Here is a 16,786-nt window from a genome sequence, read left to right on the forward strand (position 1 = left end):
GTTCTTTCTTGAGCACCTGCCGTGTGCCCATGCACTCTGCTGGGTGCTGGGAACACAACAGTGAAATGCCAGGCACTGCCTACTTTAAAGGGGTCAGACAGATCCGTGCAAGCCATTACACAATTAAGTGTTTAATGACAAGTTTAAGTGCTTTGAGGAAGTGCAAGGTGTTAGGAAGGTTTACAAACACAGGGGTGGGCTGGCTACCTGACCGCTCCCGAGTGCTGTGACGATCACATCACATCATTCATGATCTGTTACACCTACAAACCACCTGTACCATTTATATATTTTTCTTTAAATGGATTCTTTTCCCCCCTTAGATGAACTGCGCCTCATTCTAAGAAATACAGCTCATTCAGGTAATTTCTAAGTCATCTCTCTATACTTTGTCCTAACACACACAAAAATTAACACATCAGTATTAAAAAAAAAAAAAAGTTCCAGAGCTCACTTTGGAAAACGGAAAGACAATCTTCACATGGATGCCTGGCACACGGCCGGCATTCCGAAAGGGCCAGCCCCTCTTCTCTTGGTCAACCGTCCTAGAAAGAAAGTGACGATCCTTCTGAAAACTTGGTCTCCCCCACTCTTCTCTCCATGAACCCCCCTCAATATGCTCCCTAATGAAGGCGAGGCAATCTGAATCCCGCCTTAGCCATTAAAGGAGAGTGAAAACCAGTTGGCTTCACACCCCGGCTTAAATTTACAGCGAAGTCCAGAAATGCCGGTCCCAGAGCCAGGGGAAAAACACTTCCATCCAACTCCGTCTGCCTTCATAAATCAACACATCACATACGTGACCGTGCACGCACATACATGTACGGGCACACACACACACATGTACGGGCACGTACACACTCTCACCCATGCCCTTTCTTGAGCAATTAAGGATTTTAACTTTTTTGAATTTCTGAACTCGGTTTAATGGTATTTTAGGTTTCAGAGAAGTGGGGCAGATTTAGGTCAGAGAAGTTTAATTCTGCCTTAAGAAAAAATAACTGGGACTTGTGGCCCTGGGATGCCAGGGACACAGACACAACACTGGCAGAGAGGGGACGGTGGCGTCAGTGAGTGGAGGAGGCTGGCGATTTTCGACACTGATGTATTATTTGCATATTAAGTTCATGGACATTTTCTTCCCTGCCACAAAAAAATAAATAAGTCATGCTCTGTACCGTTCGCTTTTTTTTTTTAAAAGAAGGATCTTTCAAACTCCTTCTTTTTTTTTTTTAAATTTTTTAAGAGATTTTATTTATTTATTCAACAGACAGAGATCACAAGTAGGCAGAGAGGCAGGCAGAGAGAGAGAGAGGAGGAAGCAGGCTCCCCGCTGAGCAGAGAGCCCGATGCGGGGCTCGATTCCAGGACCCTGGGATCATGACCTGAGCCAAAGGCAGAGGCTTCAACCCACGGAGCCACCCAGGCGCCCCACCATTCGCTTTTAAACAACTAGCCACTTCAGTTGACTTTTGGTTCTTTGTTTCTGATAAAGACACAAGTTCAAGAAACATGTTGTTTTCCTCGTCATTCCTCCGGAAGAGACCCAGGGATGGAAACGCCACGATGGCAAGTGACATTTGGCCCCGGTGTCCAGGGATGCTAGAGGGAGGGGTGGGACCTGTGGCAAATGGAGATCCTCCACTGTCACCACGGAGGAATGCAGATCTCCCCATGGTCCAAGAGAAGCCAGAAATCGGGGCTTTTATACGGACTCGCCTGATTTTTAAGCGCTGGCAACTCATTCAAGTCAAAACAGTCCTAGGCCAAAGAAAGCACATCTGGGGGGTAGAGGTGGCCACAGGCTGCTCGTTTGTGACCTCTGATGAAGGAGGAAGAAAACCGGCTAGGAATCCAGAGATCTGGGTCTGGCTAAGGCTCTGAGACGCGCTTAGAGCCCCGTGCCACCCCCTGCCTTGGTGTCTCAGAGCCTGGGCTCTCCCATCTGTAGCATACCAGGGCTGGTCTACACTCTGTCCACGCTTTGCCATCTAGCAGCCTCTCCGCAAAAGCAGTAAGTGGAAAGAGTGGCGTATCTGGACCATGAAAGTGGGGCATAATTTGACACCATTTCAAAAAGCAGTAATTCAACGAGAAATGTTTCTCTTCCCCGGCTGAGGTTTTTGGAGGCAGTGGGCGTGTTTTTAAAAAAACACAACACACCAAGTCAGGAATTCCATCAGGAAAAACGTGGCAGCCCCGGATGGGCTCACATCTGGGGATTTGCTTGTCGAGAGAACATGCTGTTCTGCTTTCGACAAATGACAACGCAAGGCAGGACACTGGGGCTGAGGTCGGCTCCTCCGGGAGCCCAGAGAGCAAGTAAGTGTCCGAGACGGGCTGCCTGGTGAGCAGAGCAGAAGCACAGAGAGAGGCCTCCTACCTCCATGACCTACTCTGCCCAAATAAGAAAAGGCCAAACCACAAAGCTCTCAGACACCCTGAGTTTCACAGCCCCTTGTGCCCACCGCAGCTTCCAAGGTAAGCCAGCCTTTGTCTAAAAATTAAACCTGACTTTCTAATTCCCTCTGTCAAATGGTCCTGAGATCCACGCCCCCCAATCGGTAAGTGTCAGCTCTGCCTCGCACAGTACTCAATGCCTTAAATGCATTATCTCATTTCATCCCAAGCAACTCTCCACTCTCAACACACCCATTCCACAGATGAAGAAACTGAGGCTCAGGCAGCAGTTAAGTACTGGAGTCTGGATTTAACGCTATTAAGTACTGGAGTCTGGATTTAAGCCTATGTCTGCACAAACCCAAAGCCTTCGAAGCTACCGACTACTGATTTTTTTTTTTAAAGATCCCACAGATAAGAGAGATCATATGGTATTAGTCTTTCCCTATCTGACTTATTTCACTTCAGCCTAACACCCTTGATGTCCACGCATGTTGTTACACATGGCAAGATTTCATTCTTTTTCATGGCTGAATAATGTTCGGTTGTAAATATATAACCACAATTTCTTTATCCATCCATCAGTGGACACAGGTTGTTTCTTTAAATCTTGGCTATTATAAAATCATGCTGCAACAAACATGGGATGCATATTTTGTGTGTGTGTGTGTTTTTAAAAGTTTAGATAAATTGAATGAAAATGTTTTAGAAAATGTGGGTTCTGCCATGAAATATTAATCTTCATGGGGTGACTCTGAGGAATTTTTCATGGCAAAGGGCTGGCAAAGGATCTACCATGCAGAGCCAGCCCATGCCTGCAGAACCCCCTGGAGAGCTCTTTCCACACAAGGGAGAGGGACTCAGCTCCTCGGGGTGGGGTGGGGGTCCCATGTAAAGTTTCTCTGCCTCCTCCCTTTCCTCAGAACAAAGAGGAGACATGGACCAGCCCCGAAAACACGGTGGGACCCAGGGCGGTGGAGGGCTGGGACATCTGGCCTGGCCACATTCCAGCAGGGTCATTTCGGGCACATTCCTTCTCGAGTGGCTGCCACAACTTCTCTAAGGCAGGATACTAAAAGGACCCCCTTCTGAGGATGGAAGGGGACGGTGTGGCTTAAGCACCTGCTCAAGGCCGGGTTGACGGAAGATGCTGCCTACCTTCCTTCCCAAGCTGCTTCCCCAACGGGCCATCCCCGTTCCGAGAAACAGCAGCTCCTCCTCCCAGATGCTCGGGCCCCAAACGCTAGAGTCACCCTGGACTCTTGTCCCTTCCCAGATCCATTCTGTCAGCAAATCCTACTGGCTCTACCTTCCAAATACATCCTGAGCCCTGCTACCCACCTGCTGTCTCCCCTTTCCTCCCCAGCCCTGTCCCTGATACTGTCCCCCAACCAAGTCACCAGAACTTCTGGCCTCCACAACCTCCCAATCCTTCGTAGCCTCTTCCCACACCAGCCAGAGGGATGCTGCTCTAAGCCAGGTTCTGTCCCTCCTCTGCTTAGAGCCCTCGGGGGGCTCCCCCTCTCGCCCTCACTCAGAGTGGAGGCCACAAAGGCAGGGGTGGCCTAAAATGCCCTGAATCTCCAAAATGGCCTGTACCACGGCTCCCGGTACTGCAGGGACAGACGGTGGCTTCCTGGCTTCCCTGGCTCCCCACCGGGGGCCACTCAGGGCTCTGCCTTCCCCACCCTAGATTTGCAGGAACTGGGGGAGCAGAAAGCCCAGCTTGAAATTGGCCACAGGGGGAGTCTTCACCCCATGGGAAGTGGCAAATGCTATAAATCAGGGCCTTTTGTTTCCAGAGAGCCAGAGGACTGACGGGTCACTGCAGTGACCATTCTATTTTAAATTAAAATTAGACGAAAAACACCATTCTTCCCGGCTGCACCTCACCACTCCCTTTCCCCCTCCCTGCTCTGTTTTTCTCCATAGCACTCAGCATTTCCTGTAACACACACACACACACACACACACACAGACATATGTGTTCTGGTCCACTGTCCTTTGCCATCCCTGAAAAATATAAGCTCCAGGAGGGCAAGAACCTGGTGGGTTTTGCTCTCAGTGGCTTGCTAAGTGCCTGGAACAGCGGCTGCCTCACAGTGGGCATTCCGTAAAAGTGTGCTGGATGGCTGCCTGCTACCCATTGTTACCACGATGCAATACCTAAGCAGGAACAGTGTTTCAGATCCTTGATAGGACCTGAGGCACAGGCAAAAGGCCCAGGAGAAAACACCGCATTGCACACAGCACCAGCTCAGGGGACTGATCTTCCGCTCTGGACATTCAGGGCCCCCTTGGGTTTCCACCGCAGACCTCCCCTAGGAGCTACCGAGTTACAGTAGGGCAACACGCTGGGCCGGCCTTGCCACAGTGCCCTCTCTGAGTGCAGCTCAGAACCGGAGCTGGAGGAGACATCCAAGTTCCTCTGGTCCTTCTTCCCCATCCCTCACTCTTCAACAAGCCTTGACTGCTGCCCACGCTCCCCAACAGACCCTAGTGTTCGGGAGAATATTGAAAGTGGCATCTGCCGTGGCCCCTGTCAGCGAAAAGGGTCTCCAAAGACTCTTGAAGACGGTTCGGCCTCTCGTCCAATGCTGAATTCCTTCTCTAGCATCTTAGACAGGCAGTCGTAAACGGCCTCAATGGTTGGCAAGTCTACCTATGATTAAACCAAAATCAGCCAACTCATAACCTTTACTGCCAAGCCTACGCAGGCCTGCTGGGGCACCATAGAGAGCAAGAACAGTGTTTCTCCCTTACGGTAATGCCTCGTACCAAACCAGTGATGGGAGCCCAGCGTCCGGGAACTATTTACTCCTGAAAGGGGGACTGGCCCCTATGTGGACATGTGAAACGCCACCTCAGGATGCACAGGACAGATGTCGTCCACGAAGAACTGTCCAACCCCACGTGTTACTAGTGCCGGGGTTGAGGAGCCCTGACTTACCCGAAGACACATGCTTTCCTCCCGTTTTGTTTGTACTAGTGACCCACCTGATTTACGCTTCATTTTCAGAGTTTTGATGGAGACCTGACTACAGGAGAGATTTCCTTTCTCTCTTACATAGACCGTAGGGCAGCCAACAGCACCATCCCCACGGTCAGGTCGACGGCAGCTCACACTGAGCCCCCGTGTTGGGGAGACAATAGGGCAGGGTGGGGACCATGGTAAGCTTAGACTCATCCACCTAAAAGAGGTTTCCCAGCTCCAGTCCACTGAAGTAATGTGGGAATATGGGAGCGTTAACAGATCTTCTGAATTTTTAATGGAAGCCAGAAATCTGTCTTCTTGTGTGAAACGTCCAGATTTTCAGATGTTGGCTCTATTTTCTATTTTAAATATTCTGCAGACCAAACAAAACGCATCTTGGCTGCCGGCTTGCGATCTCTGTGCTGCCTTGGACTTTACTGCAGTGCCACTAGATGGAACGTGAAGAAATCCAGAGGGTGCCGTGACGGAGGGCAAAGGTCAGAGGAGGAACAGAACCGTGGGCTGATGGCCAGAGGCCGGAGAAGGTAAGCACAGCACAGCCAGGATCACTGCTTCCACTCCAAGGAACACCGATTCCATTCTAACTTTTCCTCCCAAGTCCAGACCATCTTCCATGTTGGGAAACCAAGTGCTAATTTAGTATAAGACGCTACGAAAAAAGATGACCCTCCCATGAACATAAAATAAAAGTCCTCTAGGCTTGTGGGCAAGAGCATATGGGAGGCAGAACGGCAGCATGTCTTAAAAGCACCAACCTTATGGGAGTGTTTGAAGAGAAAAGGAGAGGACACACGTAAAGGGTAAAGGCAGCATAATGTCTGGAAAAATGACACATTTCACAAATGGCGCTGTAGTCCACGAGGAGTGGACAGGGCATGTGTAGACATGCATTATAAACCAGTTGTGGGGTCCACAAGGAACCCGTCCACCTTCCCCTTCTAGCAAATGTTGCTGACTTCACTTTGGGAGCCTACCTTTCTTGCACTCCATCCTTACATCCAGAGGTGACACATGGCAGAGTACAGAATCCTCCCAGACACAGAAAGCCAGTAAGGGATGGGCACATCACCTATATTTGACTTCTTGATCGAGCCATACCTGAAACTAGAACTCCCCAGAATTTCTCGTTTCTCCAAGTCAATCAATTTTCTTTTACCTAAGCCAACCCGGATATTTTCTGTTATTTCCATCCAGAACAATCTCAACAGCTGTGTGGCCCCCTTAGCCCAATTTTTGCCTATCTCCAGCTTTGGGGTGAAGAAGGGACACTATGAATTCAGTGATGGGCACGTCAGGTCTTTAAAGCACTGACAGCTCTCCACTCGCACCCCTGCTGCCCCAACTTACTGACTCAACTTCCAATCCCCTGATGTGGCCCTCCTTCAGGGCTCTCCCCCTTTCCCTCTCTCATGTCTGTAGCCATTGGAAACTACCACCCCCGCCCCCGCAATGTGCGCAACACAAGAAATCCTTTGCCATTCTAAACAGTGGCTGACAAGCATTATGAAACCTGCAAACATTTCACCACTCCTAAATCAACCCCAGATGACAAAATAATAATCATCAGGAAACTAATGAAAACCTGAAGGAGGACAGATTTGGACCACATTGTCATTACCCACAATGAGGGATGAGCAGGAAAAACGTCCTGAGAAAAACATAAAAATGAAGCAGGCAGATTGCTCCTTGGAAGAAGCCTCAGCCCCCTCACCCCCGTTCCCACGAGATTCGAGTCCTACTTTTTCCTGGAAGCAGAGTTTAGCATCTCTTGGCATCCTTCTGGTCAGGAATTGGTAAAAAGAAAAGAGACAGCGAGATAAAGCCTTCGTGGCTTTTCACGGAAAGGAGATTCCCAAGGTCTAGTGTGGTACTTGGAAGGGCAGTCACGGACCGACAGCCTGGGTGTGCGTTCTGCGGGCTTCTGGTGCTGACTTAAAACTCGGGGCGTGTCTCCGAAAATCCCGATTTCATTGTCTTCTGAAAGATCAGAACACCTGGGAACAGAGGACCCCCTCCCTCCCCCACCACGCTCCGCCCAGCTAGTTACCATGTCCATTTCATTAACTTCATTATCTGTGCGGCCACTTAGTGGTTTCAGATGTAGGTCCCGTGTCCCATGTATTTTTGTTTTTAAAGACTTTATTTATTTGAGAGAGAGCACGAGCAGGGGGAGCAGACACCCGCTGAGCAGACACCCGCTAAGTGTGGAGTCCAGCATGCGACTTGATCCCAGGACCCCAGGATCACGATCTGAGCCGAAGGCAGATGCTTAACCGACTGAGCCACCTAGGGGGCCCCTAGGTACTGTGTATATATATTTTTTTAATCATTCAAAAGTGGTACTGACTCTGATTGTGGACCAGCCCGAAGGAGAGAGAATGGCTGCTGGATTGTGAGCAGGGCCCCAACCAATGGGGTCCCTACACCGTGACCTCATGTGCCTCAACCCCTCACTCATTGGCCCAGCCACGCTGGCGCCCAGCAACTCCCATCTCAAGGCTTTGTGCTTGCCATGTCTTCTCTCTAGAATGTTCTTCCGTGACAGCAGGGCTCCCTCAGTCCTTCAGTGCTGGGCTCAGAGACCCCTACTCCCACCCTGGGGCACCTTCTGATCACCTTCTCTTGACGTTTCCCCATAGACGTCTCACCGTCTGACATTCTGTGTACTTTACATATCTGGGGGTTTGTTTTTGGTCTTTCTCCACGTCAGGGCAAATCCGGGAGGGAGTAAGTAGACTTTGATTGTTTTTGTTCTCTACCGTATTCCCCGTGTCCAGAGTACTTCTGGTACACAGCTGGTGCTCTCTACGTATTCTGGAATGAACAAATGAATGAAGAAGTTTCCGTTTTCCATATTCAGGAGTAAAGGGAGAGACGGAGGTCGGGGGTGCGGGTAAGGTGGAGGAGGAAAGGGAAAGGAGCCAAACCCATGAAGTCTGCCCACCTGGTCACTGAAGACCACGCAGACGCTTCTGGAGCAAAAGGCATTGTCCACCAGGGAAGAAAGAGAACAAGAAGAGAAATGCAGATCCCGAAGCAAGGGCCTGTGTTGGCGTTGGCGTTTGCATGAACTGGGGTCTCTGCTCAGCCTCGGACAGTTTTCTCATCCGTGCACACTCTAATCCCAGACGGCTCTGCCTGCCAGGCTGCCCGAGGAGGACTTGTCCTGGCAGCTTCTCACGTGGGGATGAGGAAAGCCAGTGTCCCTGGCTCTATCCGAAGTCATCTGGAAAAAACCTGAGCCACTTGCCAGCTCCAGCCTCTCATTCCAGGCACCCTCCCCTAGTCTCCCACTCCAGGCCATACCAAAGCGCTTGTGCCCCACGGGGAGACGCGATGTCTAGAGTGCCTTGTCCCTCGACAGGTAACCAAAAGCATTTAACCATCACGGGCTGTGTCTCAGGGGCTCTCTCTGCAGGTGAACGCTGTTAACCCTTAGGATGTGGACTCCCTTCAAGAATGAGGAAACGGGGGCGGGGGGTGGGGGGCGCCTGGGTGGCTCAGGTCATGATCCCTACGTCCTGGGATTGAGCCCCACATCGGTCTCCCTGCTCCACGGGAAGCCTGCTTCTCCCTCTCCCGCTTCTGCTGCTTGTCTCTGTCAAAAAAATAAATAAAAATCTTTAAAAAAAAAAAAAAAAGAATGAGGAAACAGGGATGCCTGGGTGGCTCAGTGGGTCAAAGCCTCTGCCTTTAGCTCAGGTCATGATCTCAGGGTCCTGGGTTTGAGCCCCGCATTGGGCTCTCTGCTCAGCAGGGAGCCTGCATCCTCCCCCCTCTCTGCCGACTTTTGATCTCTCTCTCTCTCTGTCAAATAAATAAATAAAATATTAAAAAAAAAAAAAGAATGAGGAAATGGACCAGAAGTTATGTAAACCCAAGGTCATGAGGCTAGAAAGGAATGACTCTGGACTTGAACCTTGACAGTCTAGCTCAGGTGTGTTATGCAGCACCTGAAGCCACAGCATACGCAAAAAAAAAAAAAAGAAAAAGAAAAAAGAAAAAAAAATTATAGCTAAGTTTCACATGCCCTTTGCTTCTCTCTCATGCCTGTCCAGAAATAATAAATTGTCCAGTTAGGTAAGGTCAAAAGGAAGGTAAGTTTGAGTCTTTCTATGGCAGTTAAAGAGGCAGGGGAGTGCAAAAGTTATGAAGATGACCTCTAGAACCACATTCCTGCATTAAAAGCCTGGCTCTGCTTCTTACCTGCTGTGTGACCTTGAACAACTCACTTAACCTCTCTGTGCCTTACTTTCCTCATCTAAAATGGAAATCATTATAGCACTTCCTTCATAGAATTGTTGTAAGGAATAAATGAGTTGATACCTACACTCATTCAGAACAGGTCCCAGCATGTTGTAGGCACTCAGAAGTCATTTTTATTAAGATGATATTCATTGAAAGGCGAGTCATTCTTCTTTTGAAGATCTGTAACACAGACTAAATGAGGCCAGACCTCAAGGTGCCCTGGGTTGACTTTAACAACATCCTTGAGAGATCTCATTCGTTTCATCTCATTCCCCCTGAGAACAGAGCGCAGAACTGTAATTCTGACTAGTGGAAGGTTCTGCGAATGGCGGTATTTCACACACTCGGTTTGGTGTTTCTTCAACGTCACCTAGGAATTCTGCCAGTCCTTTGGGCCCCTTATGCTAGTAATTACCTGATGGACTTGAGTTTTAAACCTTTTTTCTCTTGAGCCGTAAAAACTGGTGAAACCGTTGGTTTGAGACGCTTTGTTACATCTTTTCCAAATGCATAATAAAATACAGACAGAACTCCGAAGAAAGAAAGAAGTTCCGTGCATGTTTCAAGTTAATGTGGAAAGGGTACAAGCACCCCATTAAAAGGAAGACTGCCCTTCGGAGGATTATAGATTCTTCCCGAATGTGTAAAACCTCAAGAAGGTAGCTACCTGAACAGTCAGGAGTATTCCCAGGGGTGAGCTGCCTTCACTTTCGCTTGATTTTTGGAGTACTTCGGGGAGGAGAAGGGGTAATGCAATTCCGTAACATCTAAGAATGCTGCTCCCAGAACTGCAAAGTGTGTCCCACCCACAGCTGCCCGAGGCTGGGTAACAAATCCCATGTGGACAGCACGTGCACCATGATCGGGTGAAGAGTCTGGGGCTCAGAGGACATGAGTCTCCCGCCCTACGTCCAGACGGCAGGTGGGCGACGGAGAGGGGAGTCCGTCCCACATGCTCTTCAACAGCCCCCCAGCCGCTGACAACCTGCGTCCTGGCCCCACATCACAGCCAAGGGCCTGGCCGGGTCAGGGGACGAGGTCACCCCCCTCCCTTGGTTGGCAAGAAACTGCAGAGGTTCCCCAAAAACGTCCCCTAGAGAAGAACGTCACAGCCCACGACCATCACTTTCTCTTTTTGTTGTTCAAGAAAGAATCCATTCGTTCTCAATAGCAAGGCAGGTCAAAAGCCACAGAGGCTCCGGCTCCGTGAGGATGAAGGTTGTTCCCGAAATGTAGGAATCGGACACAAATAACCGATCCGCGAGGGCGAAGTCTCTGGATTGCCTAAGTGTGCAGGCGACCAGGGCTGCAAGTGGGGGTCTGAGCCTGGAATGGAATCTCACTGAGCAGCCCCTGGAGTGGTTCAAGCCTCAGTTTCCCTATTTGTTAAATAGGTGTGTCATGGGATTTTGCTTTGAGAGGCTTAAACAAGCTTAGTCAAAGTGTCAGACACACCAAAACTCCTGTGGGGGACTTTTTTTTTTTTCAAAGATTTTATTTATTTATTTGGTTGACAGAGGTCACAAGTAGGCAGACAGGCAGGCAGAGAGAGAGAGGAGGAAGCAGGCTTCCTGCTGAGCAGTGAGCCTAATACGGAGCTTGATCCCAGGACCCTGGGATCATGACCTGAGCCAAAGGCAGAGGCTTTAACTCACTGAGCCAGCCAGGCGCCCCTGTGGGAGATTTTAAAACCTACTTCTTGGGGCGCCTGGGTGGCTCAGTGGTTAAGCCGCTGCCTTCGGCTTGGGTCATGATCCCAGGGTTCTGGGATCGAGCCCCGCATCGGGCTCTCTGCTCGGCGGGGAGCCTGCTTCCTCCTCTCTCTATCTGCCTGCCTCTCTGCCTACTTGTGATCTCTGTCTGTCAAAAAAAAAAAAAAAAAAATCTTTAAAACCTACTTCTTCCCTTCTCCCTTCCCCTCCCTGCATACTGAGATGGTTTTCATTCAAAACTCTCAGATTGGGGTGCCTTGGCTGAGCATCTCCTTTCAGCTCAGGTCATACTCCCAGTGTTCTGGGGTCGAGCCTCTGCTCAGCGGGAGGCCTGCTTTTCCCTCTGTCTCTGCCTGCTGCTCCGCCTGCTTGTGCTCTCTCTCTCTCTCTCCACCAAGTAAATAAATAAAATCTTAAAAACAGAAACAAAAAACTCTCAGATGAAGGTATATCTGTACTCTCTAATTCTCCAAAGTCCCAAAATTCTGGGGCAGTTTCACTGACCAGAAAATAGCGCCAGGCTAAACATGGACAAGTGTACCTGAGTCTTAGATGCACTCACCCCGGCCAGACGCAGGAGCTATTTTATCTCTATTCAGCAAATAGGGAAACTGAGGCACAGCCAGGCGCCACAGAGATGGGATGTGAAGCCTGGCAGGAGGGCTCTCACGCTCCTGCTGTCGGCGATACACCATCATCTGTAAAATCTGGTGAAGACCAGCATTTAGACGAGCTCAGCACGCAGAGCATATCAGATCTGGAACATTCTGAGCGAGTACCATTCAAAGGTGGGGTTAGGAGGGGGCCATGCGTCTTTGGCAGGATAAAGCAGCAGAAGAAAAAAATGAGAAATCTTTTGTTTTTCTTTTTCGATTCATTAAGGTTTGTTGGGGTGAGCAAGAACCTCGTTTTTTTTCTTCCCATGACTTCCCTTTTATTTTAACGGGGAAATGTGCATTTCAAAGACTGCTCAATAGCAGCGTTGAAGTCTCAAGTTCAATCACAATGTCCCCATTGTGGCTGGGGGACTCCTTGGCCTTTAAGCTTGGGTTATAAAAATTTGGTCTGAGCCCAAAGTCTGGCTTTAATAGAATATTTTAATTTTGTTTAATGAATATTATTTTAAACCTGTTTGGCAGTTTTAAAATGTGTTCTTTTATTTTCAAATTAAAATTTACTAATGTTCCATGCTTTCCTGGGGGTGTAGGAGCAGCAAAGAGTGGGAGTGATAATAACACAGGCTACCATTTATTGAGTGCTTACTATGTGCCAAACACCCTGCTCTGTGGTTTATGGGTGTCACCTCTTCCAGCCTTCACCACCACCCAGGGAACAGCGACCATGGCCTCCACCGTCTGGGAAGCTGGAAGAGTCAGCCCCCAGCCCAAGATGGCAGAGCTAGTGAGTGGGGGGCTTGAGGCTCAAACCAGGTCTGTCTTAGCTCATGGTCTATGCTCTTAACCACTGCCCCAGAGTGTCTTGATATTGAGAAAGGACCCAAGTGACCAATAACTTGAAGGGACCTAGAGGACCAAGTTCGTGATTCCCTATAACCTCAAGGGCAGGAAGATCCGGCTTGAGCAGAAGTGCTCCCCTACTGGGTATTCCCCATAGGTGGGCAGAGCGTCATTTAAATTCTCACAAGTCAAGCAGAGAAAGTCAATTATCATATAGTTTTGCTTATTTGTGGAACATAAGGAATAGCATGGAGGACATTTGGAGAAGGAAGGGGAAAATGAAGGTAGGGGGAGCATCAGAGGTGGAGATGAACCATGAGAGACTATGGACTTGGAGAAACAAACTGAGGGTTTTTGAGGGGAGGGGAGTGGAGGGATGGGTTGGCCCCGTAGTGGGCATTAAGGAGGGCACGTACCGCATGGAGCATTGGGTGTTATACGCAAACAATGAATCATGGAACACTACATAAAAAACGAATGACGTACTGGATGGTGACTAACATAGCATAATAAAAAAATAGTAATAAAATAAAAAATAAATTCTCACAATGGATCTGCCTTCAGCTTGGGTCATGATCCCAGGGTCCTGGGATCTGAGCCCTGTGACAGGCTCCTGCTCTGCAAGGAGCCTGCTTCTCCGTCTTTCTCTCCCTCTGCCTCTTCCCAGCTTGTGCTGCGCTCTCGCTCTCTCTCAAATAAATAAAAAAATTTTTAAAATGCTCACGATGGCCCTTCGAAGCAGTTATTGCATCTCCATTTTATAGAGAGGAAATGGAAACCCAGTTCCATGCGGCTTGTAAATAACAACAACAACAATAATAAATAGAGCCACCAACTCTGATCTAATTCATGCTGTTTGCCACGCACTGTTGCAAACACTTTATATGTATTTACTCCATCTCCACAGCTCTTTGGGGAAGGTACACAGTTATCCAGTCTGTTTTGCAGAAAGAAAAGAAAAGAAACCAAGGCACAGAAAATTTGGTAACTGGCTCCAAGTTAAATTATTGGTTTATGCAGAGCAAGGATTTGAATCCAAGCAGCCCGGCTCCTGGGTGCACGCTCTTAATCTCTAGGCTGTAGGTCAGAGCCAAGGTTTAAATTCAGACAGCCTGATTCCCCCCACTCCCCGCCAAGACCATCTGTTCCCCACCACCACTTGACAAAAGCAGAAAGAAGGTCACGGTGCACAACACTGTTCCAGGCACAGAAGCCGGTCAGTATACTGCTCTTACTGAATTAAGCAAGGCTTCTTTGAGTAAGGGTTTCCGAAGTAGGGTCTATTCCTTCAACCTGCTGCTTGAGTCCTGGGAAGCTCAAGAAGTCGTATCACTGCCCTCTGGCTCCTCAAGAGTAAAAAAGAGGCAGTGTGCAATGTTGGTGAAGACACATTAGGATCCTACTAACAGAGGGGCCAGATCGGGTCCTTCTTAGCTCTGGACCTCCAGTAATTAGCCCGGCGCCTGGAACACAGCTCCGTAAATACTGCTGAATCAATGAATGAAAGAATGAATGCATTTGTGAATTTCCCCAGCACCATGCAATGGATCAGGCATGGAGGAGATACTCAACAATTCAAAAGTCAGTGACATCGTCTATGTAGTGTGGCAAGAGCATGTTTTTCCTTATCAACAAAATTTGTCTTGTCATATTGCAATAGCTCAGGGGTCAGGAAACTTGCTCCGTAAAGGGGCATGCAGTCTCTGTTGCAACCACTCAGCCCTGCGATTTTAGCACAGAAGGAGCCCTAGGCAATTGCTGAGGCCAGCTAACTGCAGAGATGTGGCCACCATTTCAACATACTCCAACGCTAAACCTTCTCTGATTTCTACAAGGACAGGCTCAAGGTTCTGGAAGAATGAGCAGATGTCTCTTATTTCTGAGCCCAACTTTTGTACCTGACCACCAGCTAATATCCCCCAAGCAAAACAAATGGAGACGAACTTTAAAATCTGACTCTCCAGGCCAGACTTGCAGAGGAAAGGTAGTATTACACCAAGGGGGGCAGCCCAGATATCCTTGTGGTTAGGCATCAAAACTGGGTTCAATCCTTGCTCCAACATGAGCCATGTAACCTTGGGCAAGTTACTTCACCCCCCTAAGATTCAAGTTTTACATCTGTAAAATAGACACAATAATAAGAGCACATTCCATCTAAAGGCTATTTGGAGACAGCTATGTGTTTGCTTAGCAGAGTGCCTGGCACATAGTAAGTGTTCAATAAATATGGGCTACTTGTTATTTCCAAAAAAGTCTTACGTTTTCTTAAAAAAACAAACAAACAAGACCAATTTGCTGAAAATAAGCACAAAGAAAGCACAGCCCAGATGTAGGAAAAGACATTTCCAAAATCAGGTTTCTAAAGATACTCCAGAAAGGCATTCCAGGGGCCTCAAGGTGTCAGAAAATTCTTCACTCGAGATCCAACCACCAGCAAGCCCTCCAATGTCTCTCCCTCCTCCCCCCAAAGTCTGCTTCTGTGTCCTTTTCTCACTCTGTCTTTCTTGTGGGTGCCAGCGCAACGCGGAAGACATTTGGAGAGTTTCAGACATTTGCTGAGTTTAAGACATTCTTTCTCCCCTCCTTTCCCGCACATCCCAACATTCAAGTCTCCAGGGAGTATGGTCTTGGTGGCAAGAGGACAGCACCAGAGAGCTCCAGCCCTTGGCAGACCAGAAGTGAATAATCTCCCCGGCTCCATTCTTTCCCCCAGCCGGATGGGGCCAACACTCTGTTTACGACACAAGCAGCAAGTCACAACTTGTCATGCCGCGTGACACCATCCCAGCCCCGAGTCCCCACTTCCCTCTACTGTACTGGTCACACAAAAGGCCAGAGGTGCAGGAGTCTGCCTCCTGTGCTCCTTCCTGCCCACCACCTTCCCCACCAAGAAGGGCATTCATACCTTTGCTGGAGAGACAAAGGTTTCTAGAACACCCTGAAACAAAAGTCCCCATACAAATAATACACACCCTCAAAAGAAAACACTCCCTTTGCATTGACACACTTTCTGTCTCTTCTGAAAGGGGGAATTCTTCCCTGCTTGGGATTTCTATCAGCACTGAGGTTGTTACCAAACTCGGGGACACAGTGGACACTCTTTCTGTCTCTGTGTATTTCACGGAGCTGCCCATCAACGAAGACCTGAAGATTCGTGCTTACACGGCGTGCCGCGCGTGTTAAAAAACACATACGTGTTCGTAGGCACACAAAAAATTGCTTTGGAAAGAGCAACTATCTTAATCAGGCAGTTCCTACAGGAATGGGATGGGAGGTAAAGAAACTGACCAGAAGGAACAAAAGACATTTCGGCCTCTGGCTGCTGCAGATCCAAATGCCAGGAATGAGACTTCTGCTTTGGAAGAAGGGGTGACCCCGGAACCTTCTTTTTCTGCGGAGCTGGGAGGGGGAGGGGTCTGAGGGGGATGGGAATTCCAGCCCCCCACACCTCACTTGCCCCCAAGAACGTCTTCAGTCATCCTCAGAAGCCAAATCAAATCAAGATCTTTCAACCGTGGGCTGTGTAGCCCCTTTCCTCGTTTACTTCAGCCGAACACATCTACCAGCAGGAATGCAAAGTTGGCCGAGGTAAGGAGAAGTGGTGGTTTTCGCTCTGTTTTGGTGACCTTCATAGGGCTTATTTATGCAACTTCGAGCTCATGACCTAATACATGTTGGTTTGGCTTCTCTTGTCATAATAGCAGCCTGTAAAAAGCTTTTGAGAATTCCCCATATTTTCTTATTTTGGGTCAAGAAAATAAAATCGATATCTAAATAACCTTAAAAAAATGCCCTGTACAATCTAAAAATTTGGAATCTTTCCAATAGGACTAAAGATATCTCTTAAAGCCTCAAAGAGCATCAAAGTTAAGGCCAACAATTGCCAGTTTTTAAGGTGAGCTATTCGGTAACATCATATGTGAGAATTAGCTAAGAGGGACTTTTTGACAGAAGTCAAACAATGACATTTAAAA

At 48.6% G+C, this 16,786-nt stretch overlaps 1 protein-coding gene across 3 annotated transcripts in view; it reads right to left on the reverse strand.

The window, feature by feature from the left end:
- Positions 1 to 16,786, reverse strand: part of EYA2 (EYA transcriptional coactivator and phosphatase 2) — a 273,242-nt gene that overhangs the window by 250,101 nt on the left and 6,355 nt on the right. The window lies entirely within an intron of this gene.

The sequence above is a fragment of the Neovison vison genome, chromosome 8, assembly GCF_020171115.1.
Source record: "Neovison vison isolate M4711 chromosome 8, ASM_NN_V1, whole genome shotgun sequence".
Lineage (NCBI taxonomy): Eukaryota > Metazoa > Chordata > Mammalia > Carnivora > Mustelidae > Neogale > Neogale vison.